This window comes from Nannospalax galili, unplaced genomic scaffold (assembly GCF_000622305.1).
Source record: "Nannospalax galili isolate Female #2095 unplaced genomic scaffold, S.galili_v1.0 scaffold359, whole genome shotgun sequence".
Taxonomy (NCBI): Eukaryota; Metazoa; Chordata; class Mammalia; order Rodentia; family Spalacidae; genus Nannospalax; species Nannospalax galili.
This window is the reverse complement of record NW_008347042.1, coordinates 6,496,042-6,503,643: the sequence shown is the minus strand read 5'-3', so window position 1 is coordinate 6,503,643 and position 7,602 is coordinate 6,496,042. Positions and strand designations below refer to the sequence as shown.

Sequence of the window (7,602 nt, the reverse complement as noted above, 5' to 3'; positions counted from 1 at the left end):
GAAAGAAAGAGCAAATCCAAATCAACAAAATCAGAGATGAAAGGGGAAAATAAATCACCTGTAGTGACAAAAAATCCAGAACATTGTAAGTGAATACTTTAAAAGTCTATACTCCATTAAACTTGAAAATGTAAAAAAAAAAAAAAAAAAAAAAAATGAATTTCTAAAATCATGGATGCCACCAAAGTTAAATGAAGAGGAGATCAACAAACTAAACAGACCCATAACAAATAAGGAAATTGAAACAGTAATACCAAACCTCCCAACTGAAAAAAGCACAGACCCGTATGGATTCACAGCAGAATTCTACCAGACGGTCAACAAAAATCTACAATCAATACTGCTTAAATTATTCAAAAAGATAGATACATGGGGAGAACCCTCAAACTCTTTCTATGAAGCCAGTATCACTCTAATACCTTAGAAGGAATTGGTCTGGAGGAAGCGTACCTCAACACAATTAAACTATATACAACTAACCCATAGCCAACATCATCCTAAATGGAGAAAAACTGGAAGCATTCCCATTAAAATCAGGAACCAGATAGAGCTGTCCACTCTCTTTACTCCTTTTCAGTGTAGTGCTTGAAACTCTTGCAAGAATAATAAGGCAAGAGACAGAAATTAAAGAAGTACAAATTAGAAAAGAGGTGGTCAAGTTATTGCTATTTGCAGATTATACTATAAATAGGAGATCCCCAAAGAATCCACTAGAAAATGGTTAAATGATTAATACTTTCAGTAAAGTGGCAGGTTACAAAATCAACTTACAAAAATCAGTAGTCTTTCTATATATCAATAACTGGCAATCGGATAAAGCATTCAAGGAAACCCTTCCATTCGCAATAGCTTCAGAAAAAAATAATTACGAATAATCCTAACCAAACACATTAAAGACCTCTGCAAAGAAAATTCCAAATCTCTAAATAAAGAGATAGAGGAAGACACTAGGAGAGGGAAAGACCTACCATGCCCATGGATTGGTAGTATCAATATTGTGAAAATGACTATTTTACCAAAGACAATTTATAGATTCAATGCAATGCCAATCAAAATGCCATGACCTTCTTCAGAGAGCCAGAAAAAAATTATCCTAAAATTCATAGAGAATCACAAAAGACCCTGGATAGCCAAAGCAATCTTGGGCAGAAAGAACAATGCTGGTGAGGATCACCATACCAGATCTCAGATTATATTACAGAGCTATAGTCATAAAAACCTCATGGTACTGCCACAAAAATAGATCAATGATCACAATAGAAAACCCAAATTTGAGTACATGCAATTTCAGCCACCTGGTATTTGACAAAGGTGCTAAGAACACACAGTTGAGGAAAGATAGCATCTCCAAATCATACAAATGGAACCGGACATTACTTCTCTTATTGTTACTGTCTTATTTAACAATATATAACATCAATGTTCATCCACATTTTAAGATGGATCATGATTTCCTTCTTTTGTAAGAGAGCATACCACACCTTACCTTATTTACAAGGCATATTGTGTCAATCCATTGATCTGCTGGCAGACTCTATATTCATTCCACATATTAAGTATTGTGAACATGCTGTCCTGATCATGTCATACAAGTGTTTATTCAAGATCCTCCCTTCAATACTTGTGGGCATCTAAGCAAAATTAGAATTCTGTGTCATGTGACAATTCCATTTTAATTTTGAGAAGCCACTCTGTTGGGTTCCCTGGTGGCTCTCCAACTGCATTTCTGCCTGCACTGTATGAGTTTTTTTGGTCTCTGTGCATTCTTGTCAACACTGTGTTTCATTTATTAGCATATAATAATAATAAACATTCTAATAGGAGAAATTATATTTTATCATGGGTTTTATTGTCTTTAATGTTCCAGTTTTGCTTAAATGATGATTTCTAATTCTATCCTGTTGCATGCAAATAAGGCACTTTGCATAATATATACCTTATATGTCTATTAACATTCAATTTGTGGCTTGACACAAGGTCTAATCAAAGAAATGCGTCAGGAACATTGAAGGAAATATTCTGTATATGTTTAGTAAAAATAGCTCATTAATGCTCCTCAATCCTTTTTTTAAAAAGAATTTATTATTATTATTACTATTATTATTATTATTATTATTATTATTATTGTGTGTGTTTCTGTCCATGTGTGGAGGCTAGACAAGGATTAGAGTGTATGCCTCTCTCACACTCTGCCTTAGATAGAATCTCTTACTGAACTTGGAGCTGGATGTTTCCTCTCCCCCCAGGCAGACTGATCACTAAGCAATAGTTATCTTCTTCTGTCCATTGCACAGCAAGTATTCTTTCCCACTCCTGGGACCTCTCAACTCAGCCTTTGATTTCTTTATTAATCTTTTTTTCTTGTTGGTTTAGTAATGACGAATGGTAGAGTAGTGAAATCACCAACTAACTTTGTGTATCTGTCTGTTTTTACCATCAACTTTGTCCATTTTATCTTTATATTTCAATGGTCAGTTACTAGATGTGTGAATGTCTGTAACTCTTACAACTTCTTGTAATATAAATGTCTCATAGGTGATGCTCGTAGTCTCTTGAGGCCAGTGCTTGCAGAGTTACCCGTTTTCTCCATCATCAGTTAACTGAATGGATTGTGGTTTCTCATTATCTGCTTTCTCTCTTTTCATGCATTTAATAAATTTTTAAAGTTAAGATGTTAGGTCACATTTCTATTACAAATTGTTCTGTGTTTGGATGGAATAGCCTAATTTATTTATACTTAATTATTGATAAGAAAGCAAATACCGCTATTATTTTGCCACTTGTTTTCCATGTGCCTTACAGGGTTCTCCCCTTGCTTCCTCCATTACTAACGTCTTTGATAGTGAAATATGTAAATTTCATTCTAATAGCCCTTTGACTGTATTCTACATCCTTATTGGTTGTGATCAGTGTGGAAATTGCAGCTAACATCTTAATTCTATTATAATTTGTTCTCTGTAGTTCATCTTCTATATCATAAAACTAATCATTTTTATTCTTGTCCCCATTATTTTGCAGTGGTTGGTATAATAACAGTGTGTTTTTATCTATTGTGAGGGCCAAAACATTTATCAATATATTTTAATTGTTTCTTTCTATTAAATTAAATAAAAACACAAGATACAATTAGAAATTGAAGTCAGAATAATGGTCTTAAAGCACATTAGATTTTAAATAGAGTTTTTAATGTGTATTGCTTTCAAATTTTGTAGAAAGTCCAAAGTAAATTTTGATAAATTATGACATTTGCTCTTACAACTGCCTACAAAATTACTTTATGGTAATTTTATTTTCTCAACATCTGATGATTGTGCATTCATTTCCATTCCCAAGACTCAAAGGTGTGTGTGAAAGGCAACAACCAGGGTACTGAACTTTCCATCAAACACAGCAGACAACATTTTTGCATTTAGTTTTAAAGATACAACAGCATATAAAGACTTGAAATACTAATAAACATGTATGTAATATGCATGGAAAATAATTTTGTATTTCCTTTCCCAAATAATATAAAAATAATAGAGTGTTTCCAAAATACTTTGTATTTAATTTTTAAAACATTTTTTTAAATGTGTGGACACTTGCAAGGTGTGGCTCAGCTTTGGAGGTCAGAGAACAGCTCTCAGGGTAGATTCCTTCCACAATGTAGGCTTGGAGCATCGAACTCAGATCATCAGGTTTGGCAGCAAATGCACTAATTTAACTCATCTAACCAACCCTGGTATAACATTTAAACACTCTCATTGCATTTTGCATCAATGATTTTTTTCCTATTAAAATTAATATATTTTCCACTTAAATTTTAATATATTATATGCATACCCATTTCTTTGCTCATTATCACATGAAATTTTTAGCTTAGATAATTTTCATAATTCATGAGGCAAACAATTTCAGTTCCACTTTCTATTTTTCTTCATTTTGTGATTGAAATACGCATATTTCTGAAAATCTGACAAAGACAACAAACTAGACTGTGATTTTAGGACCTCTTCCAGTGGATGTAAACTATTAGAAAGTCTTTTTCTACCTCTTTAGTTTTTTCCCAAGTTTCCTCTGGCATCATCATCTCTCTTGCAATCCCTCATCTCCATTTTCTGCCTTTGTGCAGCAGCTAACCTGCCTGTCCAAGCTGGATTTGTTTGATGTTGGTTTTGTCACTCTGATACATTTCAAAATCAAGTTTCTTTTCCCATTGAGTTTCACTTTCCTTCCTAAATCTGAAGGTTCATAATACTGAATTTTATAAACTACTTAGTAAACTAGACTATGTATTGCACATAATATAAAGTATGCATTTTAATAAAAATTCTACCCCTTTTGACCTAAAAATTAACTTTCTTCTTTTATTTCTACCTCCTTCTGGAATTAGTAATGCACAGATGTTAATGCTAACTTCTTAACTTTTGAGTTATACTTTCCCACTCCTCTCTGCTGCACTATTAGAATTTGTAACTTCTTTTTATTATTTTGCTTAATGTTTTACTGTTATTTATCACTACACAGCATTTATTTTGAATTTCAACTTTTAATTTTAGGATTTTTTTTTCATTTTTCAATTTTTATTTTATTCAAGAAATTTAAATTTTTTTTAACACTTGAAAATAAAGTTGTACAAAAGAAGCAAAATCATCATCAGTGTTGAAATATGACAAAGAATACCACAAAAGTAGTTTCTTCTTAATTTTGCTGGTGGATTCAATATAGTACAGTTAGAATTCTGAAAATATTTTCATAGAAATTGACAATGAATATAAACACATGCTGTTTGTAGAATTACTAACAATATAACGATCTCAAGTTTAACTTATAAAAGTCGAACACATACACACAGGATTAGAAACAATGTCTCCAATTTTAAAACACACTTCAAATCCTTTATGCCCCAAAACAACTGTATATACCCATGTACACCAAAATAAAGCACACAAATACATAGTTAATGGTACTATTCAAAGTAGCACAAATTGAATGCACTTTAAGTGGCTATTAATTATAGAATTGTTACAGTAATGAATGTTATAATCAGTTAATGTAGAGTTAAAATAATTGTGGAAATAATTTTATAACCTCATCATTAGTATCGAACTGCTGAGCACTGAAGCATTGTTTATTGTTCTTAGGGGAAACAGAACATGAGGTTCCTATAAGGTTATGGAGGCAATATTTAGTCACCTGAACCAAACTCGTAGTGTGTGTGTGTGTGTGTGTGTGTGTGTGTGTGTGTGTGTGTGTGTGTTGAAGGTACCTTATTCAACACATATTGTTCTTGAGCTAACATTAAGCACATGTCCTACGAGACTGCAATGCATGCCTAAATATAGTTTCACATCACAGCCTTGTAATTAGGAATAGCTATGTTTAGCATAATTCAAAACAACAACTTTGAGGCCAATAGGAAAAGAATACCAAAAAAAATCAAATTATGAGTTGGACTATACAAGTCTGATGAAAAGTCTTTGCTAGCCTGTGTCTACAAAAGACCACAAAATGCCATGAGTGCAAACTCTGAAGGTGAAAAATAATTATAAGTAGATGAATATACAAATACTGACTTCTTAGTTAAAGATAATTTACTTTAATTCATCTAAACAGCAAATTAAATATAACACAAACACCACCTACATGAAAACAGAATGAAGTTGCAAATATTGAGAATTCACAACCAGAATAAAATAATCAAGAATACACATTTCCATATACAATGTTCAAAATATGGCAATACTTATATATGGTGACAAAATGCTTATAATTATTATCTTTCAGTAGGAAGTGTTATGAAGGAGTCATAAAATATCATTATTTCAGTAATAAGTTCATATAGAGAACCCATGTGAACTGAAACCCAATTTTGTAAGTGCTAAACTTTAGAATATTTTCCATAGTCACAGTGGTATCAGAACATAACCTGTTTTGTATTTCATGAGACTTTTACATCTTCCTTGTATTTCATAGTTATAATAAACACTTAGAAAATAATACAATTTATGTGATCATTGAATAGCATTTGGTCATTTTATTATCCATAATTTCAATTAATTTTTAATTTGACATCATTGTCGGAAGGTAGAATCCTATGAATAATAAATGATGTTGGCTTTTCCCACTTTTGAATATAGCTAATAGAAAATAATGTATTCAGTAAGTGTAGGTCTCTACCTAAAATTAAATTTAAATAGCAGCTTGATTAGTTCCCTATCATACATCTAATTTTAAACTTCTGGCAAAGAGTCCTGGTACTCTCAGACTAAATGCTGATGATTTACATGGGCCTATGTTGCTGTGTGAATCAAAATAAAACTAACCTTGTCAAAATTCAGCTGCCCCAAAATATATTCAAACGAAGTGGAACATGCAACAGTTTGTTTTCACAATACCTAGGGACCATTAGATTGGATTTCAACGATAAATCTATAAGCCTGAAAGTCTAAGAATTTTCTAGTTGAGTAGCTATTCAAATTCAAGAAATCACAGTTCATTCTTATGATAGAAATTATACCACTAGACTGCATATCTATTGTGAACTGGTGTTCTTGTAAATACCAGAGTCTTGTGTTAGAAAAGATTCTATTCACTTATTTATACCCAACATATCTTACAGTAGTAATTGACCCATGAATATTAATTAGATGAGTAGATGAATGATTGGATGTGCAGACAAATGGATTAATGGATGGATTCATGTGAAAAGTTGTCAAAGACCTAATGACAAACCCTTCTTTGTATTTCTTAGTACTTTTCTTTGTTTTAACAGGAATCAAGACTAGTATAAATTCAAAACCTGTATTGGTAAGCCAGGCATGGTGGCACACGCCTTTAATCCCAGCACTTGGGAGGCAGAGGATGGCAGATCTTTGTGATTTGAGGCCAGCCTGGTCTACACAGTAAATTCCAGGACAGCTGGGGCTACAGGGAGACCCTGCCTCAAAAGAAAAAAAAAAAAAAAAAAAGAAAAAAAACCCATATTGATGACAAAATTTACCTATAAAATAAAAGATTGTTTGGATCCACTGTCTCTAAGACATTTTTATAGAAAACTGGAAAACAGGTGTACATAGTGCTTTGTGTGTAAAGATCTCCTGCAGATGCTTTACCTTCATGAATTTATTTCCACTTCAAATTAACTCTGTAAAACACATGCTGTTATTATTCCTATTGAACAATAATGCATACCTCATGGTGCTAGTTTAAGCTTCCTTTTCTGTTCTGAGAGACACGTATCTTAGCAGTCCCTGTGAAAAATCATCAGGGCAATATGTACTAGAGGTTGTTTTCTGTTTCTTTGAATGTCGGCACATTTTCTGTCTTCTTAGTATCTAATAATATATATTACTTGTAGAATTTTGTAGTATATACTGCTTTTCTTAAGACTAAATGAAATTTAGTTTTGTTCTGTATTGGTAACTAAGGGTTGTTTAATAGCTTCCAATTATAATTTTTCTGTTTGGGGACAGCATAAACAAGTCCAAAGGTAATTCATCATGCTAATTTTATGATGTGTGCAAGAATCCAATTTCTTTTAAGGCAAAAACATTTCCTTAGTCCATTAGAGGTAATGAGCATAATGAAAAGAGAGGTTTCAGAAAACGTAAATTTTTTTTA

General features: G+C 32.2%; 1 protein-coding gene across 1 annotated transcript in view; it reads right to left on the bottom strand.

Annotated features, from left to right (window-relative positions):
* Positions 1–7,602, bottom strand: part of Fstl5 (follistatin like 5) — a 507,104-nt gene that overhangs the window by 89,239 nt on the left and 410,263 nt on the right. The window lies entirely within an intron of this gene.